This window comes from Oncorhynchus clarkii, chromosome 9 (genome assembly GCF_045791955.1).
Source record: "Oncorhynchus clarkii lewisi isolate Uvic-CL-2024 chromosome 9, UVic_Ocla_1.0, whole genome shotgun sequence".
NCBI lineage: Eukaryota > Metazoa > Chordata > Actinopteri > Salmoniformes > Salmonidae > Oncorhynchus > Oncorhynchus clarkii.
In genome coordinates, this window is record NC_092155.1 from 12,408,907 (window position 1) to 12,436,365 (window position 27,459).

The window sequence follows — 27,459 nt, forward strand, 5'->3', positions numbered from 1 at the left end:
CCTGGTTTGACTGATAAAGCGGCTTGCCTCCGACTAGAATCTGTAGTGTTGCCGGTCAAGAGAACTAAGCTGTGAGCGTGTCACCGATCCCCAATTTCCGATCCGGCCCTGAAAAATGCAAAGTTAATCAACTACATTATTTACATTATATTTGTGAAACGTATTAGTGTGTAATGTAACGTTCTTATAAGAAAATAAAAAATATTGCATACAGAACTCTTGAACAAAAACAGCAGCAGTATAAACCTTGGTAAGGTTAGGAGCAGTCCATTTTCGGGATAAGGGGGATGAGTCACCAGCTTCCCGAAGATCTTCATAAAAGTGTGAGTAACAGCTGCAAACCGCCAAGCAACAAAGTATCCTGAATAAAGGTAACATCTTCGGTTAGACTCCTCCCCCTTTCCCGAAAATGGACTGCTCCTAACAAGGTTTATACTGCTGCTGTTTTTGTTCAAGAGTTCCTGTATACAATATTTTTTATTTTCTTATAAGAACATTACATTACACACTAATACGTTTCACAAATATAACGTAAATAATATATTAACTAACTAAACTAACTTGGTTTTAGCAGATAATTTAACAGAATTTCGGTACCACATAAATATAACGATAGTATAATGTACAGAATGATAGTGTATATTTGACGATATTTAAGAAAAGGGAACAGAGGACACAGGGACATCGTTATGGTAGTTGGATTAGTCTGTTGCTTTGACAATGAAAAAGCGTCTTAACTCCGAGTAGCAGCTGTAGTGGTGTCGGTCAGGAGGAGAACGGCTGGGCTGTGAGCGTATCGGGAGCGCTGCCAGTGAAGCCGCGGAACACCTCTTCTATATGGGCTTTAGCTCCTTAAGGATCTTCGGCCGAGAGTCTTTCACTTCCTCAATGTCAGAAGGCTGCCCCAACCACGCGCTCTACACCACACCCACATTACGCGCACTCCGCTGCCACCCCATGTAATTTGTTGACACTCTATCCTGTTCACCCAGACTTGCCCCGCTACTGGTTGGACAAGCGTAATGTTGTAAGGACAGATGGAGGAGAGCCCGTGAGCCTGTTTCCCCCCTGTTCTCTGAACGGACCAGTCTCTCACCATCTCTCCTTCTCTTTAGTCTATGGACCGTCAGATATTGAGTAAAGGGAATATTCTGTACGGCTATCACTCGGTGAATCCAAGATCTCTCTCTACTCGACTCCGCTACCAGCCACCAGCATGATTTACACACTTCGTCGGTTTCTCTCTACTCTGCCACCGCTGCCATCCAGAGGGAGGTACAGGACAGTCGGGCAGGCTTACTGTGTGGAGGAAGGACAGCAGCACCTCCACTACCAGGTTCAAGAATAGCTTTTATCTGACTGCTGTTTTTAACACTTTAGCATTCATGACTGTAGTGTTATTATAATCTTACCACTCTGAACTTTTAGTTGTTGTTCTATTTATATTTATTTATATTCTATTTGTGACTGTTTTACTGTATACTGTGTACGTGCTACTATATGAGCGAGAGCTCCAACAAATAATTACAATGTATGAATTACTATTAATACTTGTAAATGGCAATATCGTACTTGAGAAAAATTGAATAAACCACTAATAAACTTAAAAAGACTGTCCGATAATTTATGTATCACATGAATATAATGGTATATCTTATAATGGTATAATGTATAAAATGATAGTGTAGGCAGCGATATTATGATTTATGAGAAAAGGACACTGAGGACATGGTTGATATGGGTAATGGCTGGTTTGACGCTGAAAATGGTTTGATTTCAACTGGCAGTTATAGTGTTGCTGGAGGGAGAATAACGTCTGGGCTGTGTGAGGAGACGACAGTCAGCGGCAGATGAAGCGGCTGAGCAGCTCTGCTATCTGGGGTGTAGCTCGTTTTGGCTCGACGGACGAGCGTCTTTCACTTCCTTGTTTGATCAGTGCAGAATGCCCGGCAGTCTTGAAATAAAAGTAATTTTAAAATGTTCTGCTCGAGGCATAGCTGATCAAAGCTGCTATCGCGGCTGGTAGGCAGATTTCCATGTGTTGCAGTGTCTGTGGTATCTCCAGTCTTTATTCTGTTATTATACTGACTGTCCTCTGCATTGTCAGTGTCTCGGTTCTGAAAAGATACTCGACTCCACAGTGCTCTAGTGGTCTACAGTCGTCTCTCAATATCTACAATAACACTCATTAGGTAGGCTGAGTGAACTGGGGTTTGAAATGGACAGTCACGTCAGTCACTATAAAATAAATATGTTTTAGAAAATAGTAGACACTATGTTATCTACCCAGGACCAAGCATACTACTCCACTACAGGCGAAATGTAGCCTTCACATGCCAAGCTACCGCTGCCTCTCTACCACTGAATATCTATCTACAAGACCAAGCTACTACTATACTACTTTCCCAGTTACATTTACACGTCCAAGAACAAAGTTCATTTACTACATTCATGTACGTTGTATTTGTGAAACGTATTAGTGTGTAATGTAATGTTCTTATAAGAAAATAAGAAATATTGTATACAGGAACTCTTGAACAAAAACAGCAGCAGTATAAACCTTGTTAGGAGCAGTCCATTTTCGGGAAGGGGGAGGAGTCTAACCGAAGATGTTACCTTTATAAAGAACGTCTTTGCTGAGTGAAAAGAAATTCGAGCGAAGCTGCCAAGCAACAATAAAGTACCCTGAAGCCAGATTGAGTGTTTGAGAGCTGCCTTGATTATGAAGGGGAAAAGTGTAATGACTGTTTTCCTACTTGCACTTGTTGCAAAATCCTCCGTGTCTCTTCCTATCACTATAACAGTGATTTTGAACGACCCAGTTACACCCCCCTGCTCTGGATCATGCCATGGTGGCAGAAATAAGAAGGGAAGGAAAGAACCATAGAATCAATGGACCATTCTGCTGTCACTCTGTGGATCCAAGACCAAGAAAACACATCCCCTCAGGAACAAACACTGGCATGTCACGCTCTACTATGTGGTGCTACCAGCCACTGCTGAGTTACTCTGCAGCCCAGCCCACTGAATTCGTAGGAGGAGGTCTACATTCCACACGCCACATTGCATCAACCAATGGCTGTGTGCCATCTCATTGACAATAATAAAGTACATAATTCATGCAGAACGCTCCATTCTCATTCTTTCAAATAATATGTTTAGATATTAAGGAGGCTGTTGGTTTGTATGATCATAGGAGAGAGGATTTTAGGAAGGAGGAGATCATCACATGGCTGTCATCAAAGGTGGCCATGAGGTAGAGGTGGTGAATGTTTTAATGCCACATTCAGAACAACTGGGAACTCGGATATATTGTTTGTGATTTACTGTTTTAAATTCCAGGCCATAAACATCTCTACCCACTGGGTACAGAGGTAAATTCAACTTGTATTTCAAGTGGGATCAGTATAATTTAATTAAAATGACGTGGAAACGTGTTTGCCCAGTGAGTCCGGACCTGAAATAGTCAACTAAGACAAACCTACTTTGTGGAGGTATGAGACCGTTTGGTTGGCAGAGGTACAGGACCGTCCGGTAAGTTTCCTGGCTGGAGGAAGGACAGGAGCACCTTCACTACCACATTCTAGTAAAGCTTTTATCTGACTGCTGTTATTAGCATTGATGACTGTAGTGTTTTATTGTTGTTCTACTTATATTTCTTATTGTTCCATTTATGACTGTTTTACTGTTTACCTCTGTGTGCTATGTAGACCTACTGTATGGGAGAGAGCTCCAACGAAGAATTCCACTGTATTACTTTTAATACATGTAAATGGAAAACATACTACTTGAATAAACTTATTTCATAAACTCCTTGAATAAATGTAGAAATCTTCTGATTTGAGTTTGGAACTGTCAGATCATTTATGTACCACATAAATATAATGGTAGTATATTGTATATATAATGATATTGTGTGTATATATGATGATATTTAGAAAAAGGGAACGGAGAACACGGGGACATGGTTACGGTAGTAGGATTAGTCTCCTGGTTTGACTGATAAAGCGGCTTGCCTCCGACTAGAATCTGTAGTGTTGCCGGTCAAGAGAACTAAGCTGTGAGCGTGTCACCGATCCCCAATTTCCAACCCGGCCCTGAAAAATGCAAAGTTAATCAACTACATTATTTACATTATATTTGTGAAACGTATTAGTGTGTAATGTAACGTTCTTATAAGAAAATAAAAAATATTGCATACAGAACTCTTGAACAAAAACAGCAGCAGTATAAACCTTGGTAAGGTTAGGAGCAGTCCATTTTCGGGATAAGGGGGATGAGTCACCAGCTTCCCGAAGATCTTCATAAAAGTGTGAGTAACAGCTGCACACCGCCAAGCAACAAAGTATCCTGAATCCGAATTGAGGGCGTGAGCACTGACAGAGAGAACTGCGTCGATTATGAAGTCATCACCTTTTTCCTGTTTACACTTGTTGTAAAATACTCCTTGTCTGATCCTACAACAGTGATGTTGAATGAAACAATCACTCTTCTCTTCTCTGGATCATGCCATGGTGGTGTCATCGAGTGGAGGCATTGTCAGGGTCCTGCAGGGAGCTTCTGTAAAAAGACGGTTGCTACATTTGATGGAAGTAAATTAATCCCAGGAAAGGGTTATGAGAACAGGCTTGAACTCCAGAATGGAAACCTCTCTCTCACCATCTCCTCGGCTGAGTACAATAACATGGGGTGGTATGAGTGTGTCTGCAACAACAGGCTTGAACTCCAGAATGGAAACCTCTCTCTCACCATCTCCCCAGCTGAGTACAATAACATGGGGTGGTATGAGTGTGTCTGTGGCGAGTACAATAACATGGGGTGGTATGAGTGTGTCTGCAACAACAACGTTTTACAGGATATAAATCTAGAAGTTTTGGTCCCCACTGAAATATCTGCCCATGATGGAGGAAATGTCACACTTGTCTGCCATGGCTTAGCTAATAAAATGACAAAGGACAGTGAGATATATATCCAATGGATGAAAGATGGACAGAATGTGTCTACCATCAGTGCAGGGAATGTAACCTATGGCTCTGGGTATAAGGACAGGGTATCTGTGTCCATGGATGGTTTCCGACAGGGAGATATTTCCTTCATCCTCACTGACTTACGCCTTTCTGATCAGGGGACATACCTGTGTTTCTTCGGTCCTGACCACCAGAGAGGAAATCCAGGAGCTGTAATTCTCAATATCACACCCAAAGAGAAGCACGACGACAACACAGGAATGCCAACATGGGTGTTGGTGGTTGTGGTTTTGGTGATCCCCCTGGTTGCTGTTTCTATTTTCGTGGAGGTAGATTGAAAGAAAGAAGGCCTGCTTGGTTTAATGAGAGGTGTTTAAGATCTCAGTCCAGTCCCTTTCCAGAAGGGTAACAGGGTGGGGAGCACCTCTCTGTCACCGTAAGTGAAAGTGAATCAGAGACAGAAGAAGACAGGACTAGGACAGGGACATGTTGTGTCCCTTTTGCTCCTGCTTGTATAATCAGAGATCGGTTAGAACCTCCCTCTACCCCAGGCCTTGTTACCAAGGCTACTGATGGACCTCCCTCGAACCGAAAATGGACTGCTCCTAACAAGGTTTATACTGCTGCTGTTTTTGTTCAAGAGTTCTGTATGCAATATTTTTTATTTTCTTCTAAGAACATTACATTACACTCTAATACGTTTCACAAATATAATGTAAATAATGTAGTTGATTAACTTTGCATTTTTCGGTGCCGGATCGGAAATTGGGGATCGGTGACACGCTCACAGCTTAGTTCTCTTGACCGGCAACACTACAGATTCTAGTCGGAGGCAAGCCGCTTTATCAGTCAAACCAGGAGACTAATCCTACTACCGTAACCATGTCCCCGTGTTCTCCGTTCCCTTTTTCTAAATATCATCATATATACACACAATATCATTATATATACAATATACTACCATTATATTTATGTGGTACATAAATTATCTGACAGTTCCAAACTCAAATCAGAAGATTTCTACATTTATTCAAGGAGTTTATGAAATAAGTTTATTCAAGTAGTATGTTTTCCATTTACATGTATTAAAAGTAATACAGTGGAATTCTTCGTTGGAGCTCTCTCCCATACAGTAGGTCTACATAGCACACAGAGGTAAACAGTAAAACAGTCATAAATGGAACAATAAGAAATATAAGTAGAACAACAATAAAACACTACAGTCATCAATGCTAATAACAGCAGTCAGATAAAAGCTTTACTAGAATGTGGTAGTGAAGGTGCTCCTGTCCTTCCTCCAGCCAGTAAACTTACCGGACGGTCCTGTACCTCTGCCAACCCAACGGTCTCATACCTCCACAAAGTAGGTTTGTGTTAGTTGACTATTTCAGGTCCGGACTCACTGGGCAAACACGTTTCCACGTCATTTTAATTAAATTATACTGATCCCACTTGAAATACAAGTTGAATTTACCTCTGTACCCAGTGGGTAGAGATGTTTATGGCCTGGAATTTAAAACAGTAAATCACGAACAATATATCCGAGTTCCCAGTTGTTCTGAATGTGGCATTAAAACATTCACCACCTCTACCTCAGGGCCACCTTTGATGACAGCCATGTGATGATCTCCTCCTTCCTAAAATCCTCTATGATGTCCTTTCTTTTCTTTGTTGTCAGCTCCAGGTTGTTTCTACTGCACCTCGCTTTTAGACTTGCACTTATTGTCTGTCTATAGATAGTAATAGTGATATATATATTGATAGTGAAGAACCCCATGAAGTTATTAGTCTCACAATGGATTTCTAGGAACCCCTGATAGTATAATGCTATGATCATACAAACCAACAGCCTCCTTAATATCTAAACATATTATTTGAAAGACTGAGAATGGAGCGTTCTGCATGAATTATGTACTTTATTATTGTCAATGAGATGGCACACAGCCATTGGTTGATGCAATGTGGCGTGTGGAATGTAGACCTCCTCCTACGAATTCAGTGGGCTGGGCTGCAGAGTACATGACAGCGTGACATGCCAGTGTTTGTTCCTGAGGGGATGTGTTTTCTTGGTCTTGGATCCACAGAGTGACAGCAGAATGGTCCATTGATTCTATGGTTCTTTCCTTCCCTTCTTATTTCTGCCACCATGGCATGATCCAGAGCAGGGGGGTGTAACTGGGTCGTTCAAAATCACTGTTATAGTGATAGGAAGAGACACGGAGGATTTTGCAACATGTGCAAGTAGGAAAACAGTCATTACACTTTTCCCCTTCATAATCAAGGCAGCTCTCAAACACTCAATCTGGCTTCAGGGTACTTTATTGTTGCTTGGCAGCTTCGCTCTAATTTCTTTTCACTCAGCAAAGACGTTATTTATAAAGGTAACATCTTCGGTTAGACTCCTCCCCCTTTCCCGAAAATGGACTGCTCCTAACAAGGTTTATACTGCTGCTGTTTTTGTTCAAGAGTTCCTGTATACAATATTTTTTATTTTCTTATAAGAACATTACATTACACACTAATACGTTTCACAAATACAACGTACATGAATGTAGTAAATGAACTTTGTTCTTGGACGTGTAAATGTAACTGGGAAAGTAGTATAGTAGTATGCTTGGTCCTGGGTAGATAACATAGTGTCTACTATTTTCTAAAACATATTTATTTTATAGTGACTGACGTGACTGTCCATTAAACCCCAGTTCACTCAGCCTACCTAATGAGTGTAATTGTAGATATTGAGAGACGACTGTAGACCACTAGAGCACTGTGGAGTCGAGTATCTTTTCAGAACCGAGACACTGACAATGCAGAGGACAGTCAGTATAATAACAGAATAAAGACTGGAGATACCACAGACACTGCAACACATGGAAATCTGCCTACCAGCCGCGATAGCAGCTTTGATCAGCTATGCCACGAGCAGAACATTTTAAAATTAATTTTATTTCAAGACTGCCGGGCATTCTGCACTGATCAAACAAGGAAGTGAAAGACGCTCGTCCGTCGAGCCAAAACGAGCTACACCCCAGATAGCAGAGCTGCTCAGCCGCTTCACCTGCCGCTGACTGTCGTCTCCTCACACAGCCCAGACGTTATTCTCCCTCCAGCAACACTATAACTGCCAGTTGAAATCAAACCATTTTCAGCGTCAAACCAGCCATTACCCATATCAACCATGTCCTCAGTGTCCTTTTCTCATAAATCATAATATCGCTGCCTACACTATCATTTCATACATTATACCATTATATGATATACCATTATATTCATGTGATACATAAATTATCGGACAGTCTTTTTAAGTTTATTAGTGGTTTATTCAATTTTTCTCAAGTACGATATTGCCATTTACAAGTATTAATAGTAATTCATACATTGTAATTATTTGTTGGAGCTCTCGCTCATATAGTAGCACGTACACAGTATACAGTAAAACAGTCACAAATAGAATATAAATAAATATAAATAGAACAACAACTAAAAGTTCAGAGTGGTAAGATTATAATAACACTACAGTCATGAATGCTAAAGTGTTAAAAACAGCAGTCAGATAAAAGCTATTCTTGAACCTGGTAGTGGAGGTGCTGCAGTCCTTCCTCCACACAGTAAGCCTGCCCGACTGTCCTGTACCTCCCTCTGGATGGCAGCGGTGGCAGAGTAGAGAGAAACCGACGAAGTGTGTAAATCATGCTGGTGGCTGGTAGCGGAGTCGAGTAGAGAGAGATCTTGGATTCACCGAGTGATAGCCGTACAGAATATTCCCTTTACTCAATATCTGACGGTCCATAGACTAAAGAGAAGGAGAGATGGTGAGAGACCTGTCCGTTCAGAGAACAGGGGGAAACAGGCTCACGGGCTCTCCTCCATCTGTCCTTACAAAATTACGCTTGTCCAACCAGTAGCGGGGCAAGTCTGGGTGAACTGAATAGAGTGTCAACAAATTACATGGGGTGGCAGCGGAGTGCGCGTAATGTGGGTGTGGTGTAGAGCGCGTGGTTGGGGCAGCCTTCTGACATTGAGGAAGTGAAAGACTCTCGGCCGAAGATCCTTAAGGAGCTAAAGCCCATATAGAGGAGGTGTTCAGCGGCTTCACTGGCAGCGCTCCCGATACGCTCACAGCCCAGCCGTTCTCCTCCTGACCGACACCACTACAGCTGCTACTCGGAGTTAAGACGCTTTTTCATTGTCAAAGCAACAGACTAATCCAACTACCATAACGATGTCCCTGTGTCCTCTGTTCCCTTTTCTTAAATATCATCATATATACACAATATCATTATATACATTATACTATCGTTATATTTCTGTGGTGCCGATATTATCTGTTAAATTATCTGCTAAAACTAAGTTAGTTTAGTTAGTTAATATATTATTTACGTTATATTTGTGAAACGTATTAGTGTGTAATGTAATGTTCTTATAAGAAAATAAAAAATATTGCATACGGAACTCTTGAACACAAACAGCAGCAGTATAAACCTTGTTAGGAGCAGAACACTTTCGGGATAAGGAGGATGAGTCACCATCTAACCGAATATGTTCCCTTTATAAAGTGAGTAAGTGAGACCGCCAAGAAACAACAAAGTTTCCCGAAGCCAAATTGAGGGCGTGAGCATTGCCATAGAGAACTGCGTCGATTATGAAGGGGGGACGAGTCATCACCTTTTTCCTGTTTGCACTTGTTGCAAAATACTCCTTGTCCCATCCTATCAATTTAACAGTGATGTTGAATGACCCAGTTACACTCTGCTCTGGATCATGCCATGGTGGTGTCATCGAGTTGAGGCGTTATCAGGAATCTCAATCAGGGTCCATCATCACGAAGATGGTTGCTAAACTTGACGGAGATAATTTAACCACAGGTGAAGGATTTTTTAAGAAGAGGTTTGAAAACAGGGATGGAAAATTCTCTCTAACCATCTCCTCAGCTGAGTACAATGACATGGGGTTGTACGAGTGTGTCTGTGGCGAGTACAACCAGCATGTAAATCTACAAGTTTTGGTCCCCAAAGAAAAATCTGCCCATGTTGGAGAAAAAGACACACTTGTCTGCCATGGCTTAACTAATAAAATGACTAAGGACAGTGAGATATATGTCCAGTGGATGAAAGATGGACAGAATGTGTCTACCATCAGTGCAGGGAATATAACCTATGGCTCTGAGTATAAGGACAGGGTATCTGTGTCCATGGATGGTTACCGAAAGGGAGACATTCTCCTCAACCTCACCGACTTACGCCTTTCTGATCAGGGGACATACTGGTGCTTCTTCGGTCCTGACCACCAGAGAGGAAATCCAGGAGCTGTCATTCTTACCATCACACCAAAAGAAAAGCAGGACGACAACACAGGAATGCAAACATGGGTGAAGGTGGTGGTGGTGTTGGTGGTTGTTTTGGTGATCATCCTAGTTGCTGTTTACTGTTTTCTTGGAGGTAGATTGAAAGAGACAATGGCTGCTTGGTCTAAAGGGACTTGGTTGAGATCTCAGTTCAGTCCCTGTCCAGAAGGGGAACAGGGTGGGGAGCATCTCTCTGTCACCATAAGTGAAAGTGAATCAGAGACAGAAGAAGACAGGACTGGGACAAGGACATGTTTTGTCCCCTATGCACCTGGCTGTATCATCAGAGCCCTGTCAGGACCTCCCTCTACCACCGGCCTTGTTACCAAGGCTACTGCCGGACCTCCCTCTACCCCAGGCCTTGTTATCAAGGCTACTGATGGACCTCCCTCTACCCCAGGCCTTGTTATCAAGGCTACTGATGGACCTCCCTCTACCCCAGGCCTTGTTATCAAGGCCACTGATGGACCTCCCTCTACCCCAGGCCTTGTTATCAAGGCTACTGATGGACCTCCCTCTACCACAGGCCTTGTTATCAATGGTACTGATTGACCTCCCTCTATCCCAGGCCTAGTTAACAATGGTACTGTTCGACCTCCCTCTATCCCAGGCCTTGTCACCAATGGTACTGAATGACCTCCCTCTATCCCAGGCCTTGTTACTAAGACTACTGATGGACCTCCCTATAATATCTATTTCATGATTGTTTACTGTCTCCAGTTTGTTTAATAAAATGTTAAACTTGAACTTTTGGGAGTTGAATGTATTTTGTACATGATCAATTCATTTTACACATTATGGATATACCTCAAATGTTATTCTACAAGATCCAGACACAAAACAACTGAATCAATCGTTAAACTACATGGTTTACAATATGTGATGATGGATACTGTACCTCTGTGTGCTATGTAGGTCTACTATGATGGATGCTATGATTGACAAAGCAAAGAACATAACATCATATTAGAAATAATCTTTGTAGAATGTGGTTTCTATATTTTACAGCTATTGTAGCCTAACTATTTTTAACAATGTTTTAAATGCAGCTAAAATATAATTCACCGTTGTAAAACAAATGGTGTCTCATATCGTCTCTCTTTCTACTACCTTACTATTTGTATTGTATTGCCAGAAACATGATTTTAGACCATGGTCATGGAAAATGTTTAAAAAGATTGTTGAGTTCCTTCAGTTCTGTACAGTACTAATTAGAGTGTGGAAATGGCTTTAAACACAATTTTAGGCCATGTTCATGGACAACTATTTCAAAAGCTATTTCACATGTGTAACACACAAATATTGTCACCTACCAACTGTCCTTCTAGATCTGTAATAGTTGCATTGTGGACATTTCCTAAAACATGATTTTAGACCAAGCTCAAAGAACACTGTTTAAAAATATATTTCACACTTGTAACACACAAATGGTACAAACTGTCTGTTGTATTTACTATTTTATCCATACAACAGTTCTATCCTGATTAGTGTTAGAGAAGTTATCAACTGTATTTTAAATTAAACAAACAAAAGTTATTAAAGTGGGAAAACAGTAAGAGCTGGGGAAAACAGTCCCAGACTAAGGCCCTGATCCAAGCTGAGGCCCTGGGCCCTAAATCAGGGTTGTCAAACTCATTCCATGGAGGACTGAGTGTATGCTGGTTTTACAATTTGTGTCCAATTAAGACCTAGACAACCAGTGAGGGGAGTTTAACTAATCAATGACCTTAATTGATCAATCAAGTATAAGAGAGTTGAAAACCTGCAGACACTCTGCCCTCCATGGGAACTGTCAGAATTTCTGTACCACGGAATAATAACGATAGTATAATGTATATAATGATATTGTGTATATTTGACGATATTTAAGAAAAGGGAACAGAGGACACAGGGACATCGTTATGGTAGTTGGATTAGTCTGTTGCTTTGACAATGAAAAAGCGTCTTAACTCCGAGTAGCAGCTGAAGTGGTGTCGGTCAGGAGGAGAACGGCTGGGCTGTGAGCGTATCGGGAGCACTGCCAGTGAAGCCGCTGAACACCTCCTCTATTTGGGCTTTAGCTCCTTAAGGGCTTGTCAGTAAGTATTTCACGGTACGGTCTGCGCCTGTTGTATTTGGCATGTGACAAATACAATTTTATTTTATTTGATAGGATAAATGCATTGTCTCATGTACAAAGAAAGGGTTCATAGAATATCTTAATGTCAAGCTATATAAACCCTGATTTATCCCATTATAAATTATATAAATTATTCCTATAAATGTCATATTTCCAGATTATTTTTTTAACATAATATATGCCGTGTAGCAGATGCTTTTATACAAAGTGCCTTAAAGTCATATACTCATACATTTTATGAATGTGTGGTCCCAGGAATCAAACCCTCTACCCTGGCGTGACAAGCGGCATGTTTTACCAACTAAGCTACAAAGGGCCATGTCCCAAGCATCTCCTGACCTTCTCCTGCCCTTCTCCTGACTGGACTGTTCCACAACATAGTATTCAGGGTTATTAGTTCTGGTGATACAGAAATAGAGGAAATCAAGTCCATGTTGAAGATAAGCAATCAACAAATGTCGTAGTTAAACACAACCAGCAACATCCCTTAGTTGTCACAATGGCTAAAACTGCAGAGAAAAACAGCATGTCAACTTGGCATACAAACACTGTTACTGTATAACTGAAAAGCTTTTCAAAGCTCCCCTTTGAAAAGCGTCAAAAAGTGCAGCCGCTCCGGATCGAAACGACACGTTTCATGGTTTCAGTTGTTTCGTGGTTTAGATCTGGAGAGGCTTCACTTTTTGGCGCTTTTCAAGTGGGCGTGTCCAGAGTAGTCCCTATATAAACCAGAACAACTCCCTTTCTGCTCACTGACACTAAGCCACCCAGAGAAGCCAGAAGGAAGCTGTTAACCGCCTGAAGATCGCTACTGCTGAGCAGCATAGTCAGTCAAACACGGGTTATTTAACACGGAACGAAACCCTCACAGAAATCTGGAATAGATTGCAGACATTTCGCTGGCTGCTATCAACAACAGACGTTATGAAGTTTGGCGCACCGAAGGTCCAGCAATCTACAATTAATTGTTTTTGGAAGACAGTGTTTATCGCTGTTTACCACCATGTGTTTTTCTACGTTGGGGAATCCTCCGTGCTTCCTACAATTACAGTCGTTTTGAATGACACTGTCACACTCCCCTTCTCTGGATTATGTGATGGTTTTATAGAATGGAAGCATCGCCATGAGAGTGAATCAGCAGGTGTTACACACACCACGGTCGCTACACTGCACCAAGGAGAATTCACACCCGGAGTGGGCTTTGAGAACAGGGTTAAACGCGGGGATGGAGACCTCTATCTAAACATCTCCTCTGTTGTATTTAATGATATGGGATGGTTTGAGTGTCACTGCGGTAAGACTCAAGAAGATGTACAATTTGTAGTTTTAGTCCCCATTGTTGTAGGCCAACCTGCTTACGTTGGATCTAATTTACAACTCAACTTCTATGTTTTAACTAAAAGACAAACTCCTGACAGTGAGGTACACATCTACTGCGAAAAGGATGGACAGACTGTAATGAATGTCACAGCAGGGAATATAACCTATGGCCCTCGGTTTGTGAACTGGGATTCTGGGTCCAACGATGCTTACAGACAGGGACACATTCCCCTCCCCCTCACTGACTTGAGCCTTTATGATCAGGGGAAATACCTATGTCTCCTCGGCCCTGACAAACAGGCGAGAGGAATTCCAGACTATGTCTCTCTCACTGTCACTACTAGAGAAACCCGCTCTGAGGACACAGGAACCCGGTCACCGTGGATAAAGATAGTTTTAGCATTTGCAGTAGGATGGTTTGTGAGTTTCTTTACAAGCACAATGTGTCCTCTGCGGTCCAGAATGAACTGTTCAGGAGTGATTTTTCGGCGCAGCCCCAGGGGATCACCATAGCCTTCAAAAGAGTCCCAACAGAGTTCTGATGGTCATAGTGATGAGAGTTACCATGTGTCCTGAGAGGGAGAAAGAAACCAGAGAGGTGAATGGATCCTCTACCATCATAGAGATTGAGGAGATACTCTAGCCTGGTGTGTCTAAAGCAGACAGTGAGTTGTGTGTGTGTGTGTGTGTGGTTAAGATGATTATGGAATTAAAATATCAGAGTTTGAGAGTTATTTGGGAACAAGGGGAGACTTCTTGCACTTTGGTCAGTTAGTCATTGTTTCTTCAGGTTCTCCTGCTTTCATCTCCTGTAATTCATAATACTATCAATGTATAATGTGCCTGTTTGGTTCCTGCTGCATTTGTAATATTATTGATATCTGGAAGTGATTACTGGTCATCCTGCAAATGTGAGAACAATCAAATTAACACGCTGAAGGATTTCATGATGTTAATGTATTTTATATTAATCACTTTTAATAAAGACTAAGTTTATTTTTACATTTTAAAATGGACTAGTTTATTATGAAATTTATAAATAAAACATTTGTTTCAATTAAACTATTCTAATGATTTTTCTTCAATTCATAAATAAATAAATAGACATTAAAGTTGACAAATTCATTTTACATTTGTATTCATTGTGTATCCATGTTTCATTTTGGATTAAATACTGAATTAACAGATCAAAGGATAATTGGTAATGCAGAATTCTATTCATGATTAATTCATGTTCCACATCAAATGACAGATACAAACCTTCAATGTTGTTCTACAAGTTAACACACAAAACAAAACATTTAAGTACGTGGTTTACAATATGTGTGAGGATGGATGTTTGACAGAGTACGACATAGCTAAAAATATCATGTAATATTTGAAATCTTAATGCAACCATTTAAAAAAAAAACTTTATTTAACTAGGCAAGTCATTCTGATTTACAATGACGGCCAAACCCGGACAACACTGGGCCATTTGTACGCCGCCCATGGGACTCCCAATCACGGCCGGTTGTGATACAGCCTGGATTCAAACCAGGTGTCTGTAGTGACGTTTCTAGCACTGAGTGGGTGTGTCCAAACTTTTGATTGGTACTGTATATATTTTAGGAGGGGCTCTGTTTTCGGCTGGCTTTAAGGCGGCGCTTGTGTGAAATGCACGTACGTTCATGGACAACTTCGATCTACTAAAGCTAGCGCTCTGCTGTTTTCAAACTTTTGCGTAAAGATGAATCATTTACCTGTCTCATATCAGCTTGCTTGCGCTCAGATGGGAGGGGTGGGCATATTTGAGGTGTGTCCTTTAAATCATGATAAGTGGTCATTTCAGCCAGCGCTAGTAGGGATATTTAATACCAACCAGAAGCTGGTTTTAGCAGTATTCTGGCATGAATTATGACAGTGGAAGCGGAGTCTATCCAGTCCTGATGCACACTGCACATATGCGCACAGGAGTAATGTGCTTTAGGTGCCTGTATAGGCTACTCTATATTTATAAACAAACAAAAATAGTTTTCCCGTTTTGTTTTACGTGATTATAAACTAAACATGGCCTTTATTGAGAGGAGGGGAAGCTATATTTAATTGTTTTTGTCCTGCCCAATGCATTTGGCAGTTGTCAAGACTGTCGTGGAGGGTTTGTTTGGCTCGTGAGTCTGACTGGAAATAAATCTTAATCACCAATGCTTTATTAAGTTAAAATATCAAGTTCGAGAGGGGAAAAATTGTGAACTGACATTTGCTGCCTTTTTACATTGTAGGCAGGCCTACATTATTTTAGCCATGTAGCTCCGGTTTTGTGAGATTGTGTTGAACTAGTATAGTACTAGAGGGATATATATTGGTATGTTACACATTTGAAACACCTTTTGAAACAGTTGTCCATGAACATGGTCTAAAATTGTGTTGCAAGCAATTTCCACACTCTAATTAGTACTGCACAGCACTGGAAGGAGAGATGATATGAGACTCCATTTATTTTACAATTGTGAATTATATTTTCTATTATTTAGTTTCACATAATCATGATATACAATCACTTTTTTTGGGGGGGGGGGGGGGGGGGGTCAAATTCGACACTGCAAGGAGAGATGGTATCATTTTGACACTGCATGGAGAGATGGTATCATTTCGACACTGCAAGGAGAGATTGTATCATTTCGACACTGCAAGGAGAGATTGTATCATTTCGACACTGCATGGAGAGATGGTATCATTTCGACACTGCATGGAGAGATGGTATCACCACTGGAACAGTAGAGAGAAATGAAGACCGCTCAACAGAATCATTTAAGAAAATAATGCTGGCAGGTATTTTGTAAATACGTTTTCTTACCAAAAAATAATCATCATGAGTAAATATTTATATGTGAAATGTGTAGGGAATTTTAATACCGAGTTGGTATTAATGGCATGAATTTTTACAGCGGAAGCGGAGCCTTGTCAGTAAATCAAGACTGTTGAGAAAGGGTTTGTTTAGCTCGCAAGATCGACTGGATTTAAAAATATTTATTTATTTATTTAACCTTCATTTCAACAAGGAGTCACATTGAGATTAAAATCTCTTTTACAAGATAGCCCTGTACACATTACAATAAAAACAGAATATTAAAACAATATACACATGTGTATAAAACAATAAAATTCATCGCAACAAAAAAGAAAAAAATACGAATAAAAAACATGTAATAAAAGCAATCACATTGAACTACATAGAGGTCCTCAATCAATCATTTAAACTGCCTGAGTGGCACCAGTACATCTAACTCCAGTGAATTTTGCAGATTATTCCACAAATTTGGGTCATGAAATCAAAACTCAGATTTTCACAAATATGTGGTGACTGGAGTGAAAAAGTGAAAATGTCGATTTTCCATCAACCTCCCGCGCAATGTATATAGATATCAAAGAACACCGCAGTTCGCAGTAGAGCAGTGGGTGAAACCATTCACCTCAGGAAAAGGGGTGATATGAAGTTTAGTTTCATTATGTGTTACTGAATTCATAAACATAGTTGCTGCCATTTTAGTTAGGTTGGTCTTACGAGAGGTCTTCGGACTTCGGACCATTTTTGCATTATTTTCTTTGAAAGAACAACTAGTGGGTTTTGAGTGCTTCTCCCCTATTTGCGAAGTTGGTCTGCCTGCTCCTAATTTTTTATTTGTTTTATTTAAATGTAAAAAATATATTATGGACACAATAAATACAACAAATACAACAAACAGAAATATACAAACAAAAGTACATAAACCTAACCGGCAGGGGTATTACATATCAAGATTCATTTTCATTTTGTTAAATACTTTTATGGTGCTTATTGCTTTTTTGTTTTTACATTTACTGATCATTTCAAAATAATATTTAAATTATATCTTCAATAATGTGAAGAGGGGTTTGTTCTCTGCCCACTTCATTTTATGGACAAAGAATTTTCCATGAAAGATAAACAAATGAACAATGAAAGTTAAATCAGGGTCCATTCCATTTGGTTCAAAATTAAACATAATATCAGAGTCATTCAAATTAACATTAATAGTCGTTTCTTTTAAACTAAAATCTTCTAACTCACTCCAAAATCTTCTGACATAAGAGCAGTCCCAAAATAAATGGTCAAGAGTCTCTGGGTCACAATCACAAAACACACATTTGTTATCAATAGCTATTTTAAATCTGTGTATAATAAAGGTCTTTACAGGGTAGATTCTATGAATGAGTGTGTTTGATACTTCATTCACTTTATTAGATATACAATATTTACCAGACAACAACGAAACTTTGTTCCAGTTCACTTGTCCTAGGGCTGCACTCCAGTACATTTTAGCAGAGGGAATAGTAACATGTTGACATAGTTTCCTTATATACATGTTATTACATTTATAGTTTAAAATGTCAATTCCTTCTAATTGTATTGAGGCTACAAAATCCTCAACAGTTGCACTTGGAGTATTGTTCTATTCTCCTAAAAGAAGAATAGCAGCTTTAGGAACATCTCTAACAACTATTTGATACTCCTGGGGAGTGAATGTAACATTGTGTGTTCTAATACATTCTGGATAATCATATAATTGTACATCATAATTCAATAATTGTTTAACCCAAATAATGTTGTTGTCAAACCAGTTCTGGAAAAATAAAGACTTGTTTACCCATATCATTACTTTGATTTAGTTTATGTGAAGTTGGCGACAGAGGGATCTCTAGTGTTATCCAGTCCTGTGAACAGGTTTGGTAACTTAAGATTTTTTTCTTAATGAAGGATGTTACTGTCACGCAAATTATGTTCTCAGTGTTCATAAACCCAATTCAAGTAATTAATCAGCCTGAAACCCAGAATCTGTAAGAAACTGGTTGAAATGAATCAGGCGGAGGCCCAGCCTCAATAGTCAGGAAATGTATTTACGAGAGCGTGCTGCTCTGTTGTACAAAACAATTAATTTTATACTGGATTCTCCCACACACACCTTCACACTAACATACTCACACACATTCACACACTGACATAGAGATGAAGTGTGTGAGTCATGCTGGATACTGGCAGAGTAGAGAGAGACACAGATGAAGTGTGTGAGTCATGCTGGATACTGGCACAGTGGAGTAGAGAGAGACACGATGGTGCTTCAGGACATGCTGGTGCTCTATTGTGATCTAGGAGATGTTTTCTTGTCACAGAGTTTATTCCATGGTTCATCCCTTCTCTCTCTGAGACACATGTTCAGGATTAGAGATGGTTACTGGCAGCTCCTCCATCTCTATGTGAACAGTTTAGAGATGGTTACTGACAGCTCCTCCATCTCTATGGGAACAGTTTAGAGATGGTTACTGGCAGCTCCTCCATCTCTATGTGGACAGTTTAGAGATGGTTACTGACAGCTCCTCCATCTCTATGGGAACAGTTTAGAGATGGGTACTGACAGCTCCTCCATCTCTATGTGAACAGTTTAGAGATGGTTACTGGCAGCTCCTCCATCTCTATGGGAACAGTTTAGAGATGGTTACTGACAGCTCCTCCATCTCTATGTGAACAGTTTAGAGATGGTTACTGGCAGCTCTTCCATCTCTATGTGAACAGTTTAGAGATGGTTACTGGCAGCTCCTCCATCTCTATGTGAACAGTTTAGAGATGGTTACTGGCAGCTCCTCCATCTCTATGTGAAGAGTTTAGAGATGGTTACTGGCAGCTCCTCCATCTCTATGTGAAGAGTTTAGAGATGGTTACTGGCAGCTCCTCCATCTCTATGTGAACAGTTTAGAGATGGTTACTGGCAGCTCCTCCATCTCTATGTGAACAGTTTAGAGATGGTTACTGGCAGCTCCTCCATCTCTATGGGAACAGTTTAGAGATGGTTACTGACAGATAATGATTGACATTTCTGTTATCTCCTGATCTCAGAGGCTCCTCCTCAGTACCATCATCATTCAAATTCTCTCTGTTCTTCTGTCTTTCCATGGAAAAGACCTGCAAATGTTACCTTCCAACACAGCTCTTGTTAGATACTACTACTACTATGGAGCAAGTATAGCTGGAGAGACTTCCCACCATATTCCTACAACCACTCCATTCATTTTAAATCCATGAGAGGAGGTGTATAAATGAACAGTTCAGGAGAAGACTGGAGAATTAGAATGTAGTCCCCCTAGTCTCTTCATCTCTTCAAACAGATTGGGAAATATAGAACCAACCTGGATTTATCCAATGTCTCAACTACCCTGCTTTTCCACAGGGTGGCGGTAGTTACCCAGTATCAGAGAGAATGTCAGACGAGGTCTCTCTATTCTCACCATAAACCGAAGGGTGTGGAGGGGTTTCTGTCTGGTTAACAGGTGCTGTTTTTCATCCATTTACTATTGCTACAGAAAACTACCAGGTAAAATGCACTCTGGCTACTAGGCTAACTGAATGAAATACACAAAATGACATATTTTGGGACAAAAACTCAGGGGAGACACGACCTGAGCCCAACCCTGTCCTGGATGCCAGCAGGGTTACTGCTACTGTCCTGGATGCCCAGCAGGGTTACTGCTACTGTCCTGGATTCCCAGCAGGGTTACTGCTATTGTCCTGGATGACCAGCAGGGTTACTGCTACTGTCCTGGATGACCAGCAGGATTACTGCTACTGTCCCTGGGGAAGACTGGGTAGATATGGTGGCTGGCAAACCCTGCTGACTGAGGCAGGAAGTGTGGTGGGAGGGACAAATAAGCTGCCACCTCCATCTGCATGGCCTGATGAGCCAGGGGTTATACATCACTGTTTACATCCCTGACATCTGAGAATATAGGGCACATGTGTCAAACTCATTCCATGGAGGGCAGAGTTTCTGCAGGTTTTCACCCCTCTCTTATACTTGATTGATCAATTAAGGTCATTGATTAGTTCAACTCCCCTCACTGGTTGTCTAGGTCTTAATTGGACACAAATTGTAAAACCAGCATACACTCAGTCCTCCATGGAATGAGTTTGACAACCCTGATTTAGGGCCCAGGGCCTCAGCTTGGATCAGGGCCTTAGTCTGGGACTGTTTTCCCCAGTTCTTACCGTTTTCCCACTTTAATAACTCTTGTTTGTTTAATTTAAAATACAGTTGAGAACTTCTCTAACACTAATCAGGATAGAGCTGTTGTATGGATAAAAGATTAAATACAACAGACAGTTTGTACCATTTGTGTGTTACAAGTGTGAAATATATTTTGAAACAGTTGTCCATGAACATGGCCTAAAATTGTGTTTAAAGCCATTTCCACACTCTAATTAGTACTGTACAGAACTGTAAGGAGAGATGATTGGAGACACCATTTGTGTTACAACTGTCAACAATCTTTTAAAACATTTTTCCATGAACATGGCCTAAAATTGTGTTTAAAGCCATTTCCACACTCTAATTAGTACTGTACAGAACTGAAGGAACTCAACAATCTTTTTAAACATTTTCCATGACCATGGTCTAAAATCATGTTTCTGGCAATACAATACAAATAGTAAGGTAGTAGAAAGAGAGACGATATGAGACACCATTTGTTTTACAACGGTGAATTATATTTTAGCTGCATTTAAAACATTGTTAAAAATAGTTAGGCTACAATAGCTGTAAAATATAGAAACCACATTCTACAAAGATAATTTCTAATATGATGTTATGTTCTTTGCTTTGTCAATCATAGCATCCATCATAGTAGACCTACATAGCACACAGAGGTACAGTATCCATCATCACATATTGTAAACCATGTAGTTTAACGATTGATTCAGTTGTTTTGTGTCTGGATCTTGTAGAATAACATTTGAGGTATATCCATAATGTGTAAAATGAATTGATCATGTACAAAATACATTCAACTCCCAAAAGTTCAAGTTTAACATTTTATTAAACAAACTGGAGACAGTAAACAATCATGAAATAGATATTATAGGGAGGTCCATCAGTAGTCTTGGTAACAAGGCCTGGGATAGAGGGAGGTCATTCAGTACCATTGGTGACAAGGCCTGGGATAGAGGGAGGTCGAACAGTACCATTGTTAACTAGGCCTGGGATAGAGGGAGGTCAATCAGTACCATTGATAACAAGGCCTGGGATAGAGGGAGGTCGAACAGTACCATTGTTAACTAGGCCTGGGGTAGAGGGAGGTCCGGCAGTAGCCTTGGTAACAAGGCCGGTGGTAGAGGGAGGTCCTGACAGGGCTCTGATGATACAGGCAGGTGCATAGGGGACAAAACATGTCCTTGTCCCAGTCCTGTCTTCTTCTGTCTCTGATTCACTTTCACTTATGGTGACAGAGAGATGCTCCCCACCCTGTTCCCCTTCTGGACAGGGACTGAACTGAGATCTCAACCAAGTCCCTTTAAACCAAGCAGCCATTGTCTCTTTCAATCTACCTCCAAGAAAACAGTAAACAGCAACTAGGATGATCACCAAAACAACCACCAACACCACCACCACCTTCACCCATGTTTGCATTCCTGTGTTGTCGTCCTGCTTTTATTTTGGTGTGATAGTGAGAATGACAGCTCCTGGATTTCCTCTCTGGTGGTCAGGACCGAAGAAGCACCAGTATGTCCCCTGATCAGAAAGGCGTAAGTCGGTGAGGTTGAGGAGAATGTCTCCCTTTCGGTAACCATCCATGGACACAGATACCCTGTCCTTATACTCAGAGCCATAGGTTATATTCCCTGCACTGATGGTAGACACATTCTGTCCATCTTTCATCCACTGGACATATATCTCACTGTCCTTAGTCATTTTATTAGTTAAGCCATGGCAGACAAGTGTGTCTTTTTCTCCAACATGGGCAGATTTTTCTTTGGGGACCAAAACTTGTAGATTTACATGCTGGTTGTACTCGCCACAGACACACTCGTACAACCCCATGTCATTGTACTCAGCTGAGGAGATGGTTAGAGAGAATTTTCCATGCCTGTTTTCAAACCTCTTCTTAAAAAATCCTTCACCTGTGGTTAAATTATCTCCGTCAAGTTTAGCAACCATCTTCGTGATGATGGACCCTGATTGAGATTCCTGATAACGCCTCAACTCGATGACACCACCATGGCATGATCCAGAGCAGAGTGTAACTGGGTCATTCAACATCACTGTTAAATTGATAGGATGGGACAAGGAGTATTTTGCAACAAGTGCAAACAGGAAAACAGTCATTACACTTTTCCCCTTCATAATCAAGGCAGCTCTCAAACACTCAATCTGGCTTCAGGGTACTTTATTGTTGCTTGGCAGCTTCGCTCTAATTTCTTTTCACTCAGCAAAGACGTTCTTTATAAAGGTAACATCTTCGGTTAGACTCCTCCCCCTTTCCCGAAAATGGACTGCTCCTAACAAGGTTTATACTGCTGCTGTTTTTGTTCAAGAGTTCCTGTATACAATATTTTTTATTTTCTTATAAGAACATTACATTACACACTAATACGTTTCACAAATATAACGTAAATAATATATTAACTAACTAAACTAACTTGGTTTTAGCAGATAATTTAACAGAATTTCGGTACCACATAAATATAACGATAGTATAATGTACAGAATGATAGTGTATATTTGACGATATTTAAGAAAAGGGAACAGAGGACACAGGGACATCGTTATGGTAGTTGGATTAGTCTGTTGCTTTGACAATGAAAAAGCGTCTTAACTCCGAGTAGCAGCTGTAGTGGTGTCGGTCAGGAGGAGAACGGCTGGGCTGTGAGCGTATCGGGAGCGCTGCCAGTGAAGCCGCGGAACACCTCCTCTATATGGGCTTTAGCTCCTTAAGGATCCTCGGCCGAGAGTCTTTCACTTCCTCAATGTCAGAAGGCTGCCCCAACCACGCGCTCTACACCACACCCACATTACGCGCACTCCGCTGCCACCCCATGTAATTTGTTGACACTCTATCCTGTTCACCCAGACTTGCCCCGCTACTGGTTGGACAAGCGTAATGTTGTAAGGACAGATGGAGGAGAGCCCGTGAGCCTGTTTCCCCCCTGTTCTCTGAACGGACCAGTCTCTCACCATCTCTCCTTCTCTTTAGTCTATGGACCGTCAGATATTGAGTAAAGGGAATATTCTGTACGGCTATCACTCGGTGAATCCAAGATCTCTCTCTACTCGACTCCGCTACCAGCCACCAGCATGATTTACACACTTCGTCGGTTTCTCTCTACTCTGCCACCGCTGCCATCCAGAGGGAGGTACAGGACAGTCGGGCAGGCTTACTGTGTGGAGGAAGGACAGCAGCACCTCCACTACCAGGTTCAAGAATAGCTTTTATCTGACTGCTGTTTTTAACACTTTAGCATTCATGACTGTAGTGTTATTATAATCTTACCACTCTGAACTTTTAGTTGTTGTTCTATTTATATTTATTTATATTATATTTGTGACTGTTTTACTGTATACTGTGTACGTGCTACTTACTATATGAGCGAGAGCTCCAACGAATAATTTGTTGGCGGATTGGATTGTCTGACTGACCGACTGACTACAACCTTTTTTGTATACGGTATTTCATTTGTTTTGATGTGAGGTATACTGTGATGATTTATGTAGTTAGTTGTAGTTGAGGACTTAGTAAGAGTTGATACGCTTTAAAGTTCGGTGGTAAAATAATTGTTATATTGATTGTATGATTAATACTGGGTTTACGCTACACTTGAATGAACGGACAAACATTGCGTGACTAAGGTCACGGGAGTTCCCTGAACTCCTTTACTGGGCTGGACTCTTTTTAGGCCCGAGGTACAGGACATTTCTAGGAGAACCAGAACTCATTGTGATATTATTATATGTGTGTGTAATCATTGATGTTGCTAATACAACCCACGCAAAAGAATATAGTTGTTTTTGAAGTTCTTTCCAATGTTTTAAGGTTTATGAAAAGTTTATTTCCATCCTGACTTTTACATAAGTCCTTTGTATTGGTGTAGACTTGACGGACCAGATGGGACTCATTCCCTCCCAAACCAAAAGGAGAAACCAATGTTTTCTCTGGTAGGCACAACCTACCTGGCACCCCTATAAATAATAACCTCAAGTCAAAACCGTTACATTGTCCACAATGCAACTATTAAAGATCTAGAAGGACAGTTGGTAGGTGACAATATTTGTGTGTTACACATGTGAAATAGCTTTTGAAACAGTTGTCCATGAACATGGCCTAAAATTGTGTTTAAAGCCATTTCCACACTCTAATTAGTACTGTACAGAACTGTAAGGAGAGATGATTGGAGACACCATTTGTGTTACAACTGTCAACAATCTTTTAAAACATTTTTCCATGAACATGGCCTAAAATTGTGTTTAAAGCCATTTCCACACTCTAATTAGTACTGTACAGAACTGTAAGGAGAGATGATTGGAGACACCATTTGTGTTACAACTGTCAACAATCTTTTAAAACATTTTTCCATGAACATGGCCTAAAATTGTGTTTAAAGCCATTTCCACACTCTAATTAGTATTGTACAGAACTGTAAGGAGAGATGATTGGAGACACCATTTGTGTTACAACTGTCAACAATCTTTTAAAACATTTTTCCATGAACATGGCCTAAAATTGTGTTTAAAGCCATTTCCACACTCTAATTAGTACTGTACAGAACTGTAAGGAGAGATGATTGGAGACACCATTTGTGTTACAACTGTCAACAATCTTTTAAAACATTTTTCCATGAACATGGCCTAAAATTGTGTTTAAAGCCATTTCCACACTCTAATTAGTACTGTACAGAACTGAAGGAACTCAACAATCTTTTTAAACATTTTCCATGACCATGGTCTAAAATCATGTTTCTGGCAATACAATACAAATAGTAAGGTAGTAGAAAGAGAGACGATATGAGACACCATTTGTTTTACAACGGTGAATTATATTTTAGCTGCATTTAAAACATTGTTAAAAATAGTTAGGCTACAATAGCTGTAAAATATAGAAACCACATTCTACAAAGATAATTTCTAATATGATGTTATGTTCTTTGCTTTGTCAATCATAGCATCCATCATAGTAGACCTACATAGCACACAGAGGTACAGTATCCATCATCACATATTGTAAACCATGTAGTTTAACGATTGATTCAGTTGTTTTGTGTCTGGATCTTGTAGAATAACATTTGAGGTATATCCATAATGTGTAAAATGAATTGATCATGTACAAAATACATTCAACTCCCAAAAGTTCAAGTTTAACATTTTATTAAACAAACTGGAGACAGTAAACAATCATGAAATAGATATTATAGGGAGGTCCATCAGTAGTCTTGGTAACAAGGCCTGGGATAGAGGGAGGTCATTCAGTACCATTGGTGACAAGGCCTGGGATAGAGGGAGGTCGAACAGTACCATTGTTAACTAGGCCTGGGATAGAGGGAGGTCAATCAGTACCATTGATAACAAGGCCTGTGGTAGAGGGAGGTCCATCAGTAGCCTTGATAACAAGGCCTGGGGTAGAGGGAGGTCCGGCAGTAGCCTTGGTAACAAGGCCGGTGGTAGAGGGAGGTCCTGACAGGGCTCTGATGATACAGGCAGGTGCATAGGGGACAAAACATGTCCTTGTCCCAGTCCTGTCTTCTTCTGTCTCTGATTCACTTTCACTTATGGTGACAGAGAGATGCTCCCCACCCTGTTCCCCTTCTGGACAGGGACTGAACTGAGATCTCAACCAAGTCCCTTTAAACCAAGCAGCCATTGTCTCTTTCAATCTACCTCCAAGAAAACAGTAAACAGCAACTAGGATGAACACCAAAACAACCACCAACACCACCACCACCTTCACCCATGTTTGCATTCCTGTGTTGTCGTCCTGCTTTTATTTTGGTGTGATAGTGAGAATGACAGCTCCTGGATTTCCTCTCTGGTGGTCAGGACCGAAGAAGCACCAGTATGTCCCCTGATCAGAAAGGCGTAAGTCGGTGAGGTTGAGGAGAATGTCTCCCTTTCGGTAACCATCCATGGACACAGATACCCTGTCCTTATACCCAGAGCCATAGGTTATATTCCCTGCACTGATGGTAGACACATTCTGTCCATCTTTCATCCACTGGACATATATCTCACTGTCCTTAGTCATTTTATTAGTTAAGCCATGGCAGACAAGTGTGTATTTTTCTCCAACATGGGCAGATTTTTCTTTGGGGACCAAAACTTGTAGATTTACATGCTGGTTGTACTCGCCACAGACACACTCGTACAACCCCATGTCATTGTACTCAGCTGAGGAGATGGTTAGAGAGAATTTTCCATCCCTGTTTTCAAACCTCTTCTTAAAAAATCCTTCACCTGTGGTTAAATTATCTCCGTCAAGTTTAGCAACCATCTTCGTGATGATGGACCCTGATTGAGATTCCTGATAACGCCTCAACTCGATGACACCACCATGGCATGATCCAGAGCAGAGTGTAACTGGGTCATTCAACATCACTGTTAAATTGATAGGATGGGACAAGGAGTATTTTGCAACAAGTGCAAACAGGAAAACAGTCATTACACTTTTCCCCTTCATAATCAAGGCAGCTCTCAAACACTCAATCTGGCTTCAGGGTACTTTATTGTTGCTTGGCAGCTTCGCTCTAATTTATTTTCACTCAGCAAAGACGTTCTTTATAAAGGTAACATCTTCGGTTAGACTCCTCCCCCTTTCCCGAAAATGGACTGCTCCTAACAAGGTTTATACTGCTGCTGTTTTAGTTCAAGAGTTCCTGTATACAATATTTTTTATTTTCT

At 40.7% G+C, this 27,459-nt stretch overlaps 1 protein-coding gene across 2 annotated transcripts in view; it reads left to right on the forward strand.

The window, feature by feature from the left end:
• LOC139415896 (ankyrin repeat domain-containing protein 46-like) overlaps positions 1 to 25,914 on the forward strand; it is a 67,111-nt gene extending 41,197 nt beyond the window's left edge. Inside the window, exon 6 of one of the 2 annotated variants that reach the window (XM_071164046.1) lies at positions 25,686 to 25,914. The gene's annotated coding sequence lies outside the window, so the exon portion shown is untranslated. Of the gene's footprint in view, positions 1 to 21,364; positions 21,594 to 25,685 lie in introns of those variants that run through there. The other variant, XM_071164044.1, reaches the window with a different exon arrangement.
• Positions 25,915 to 27,459: the final 1,545 nt, after the last annotated feature.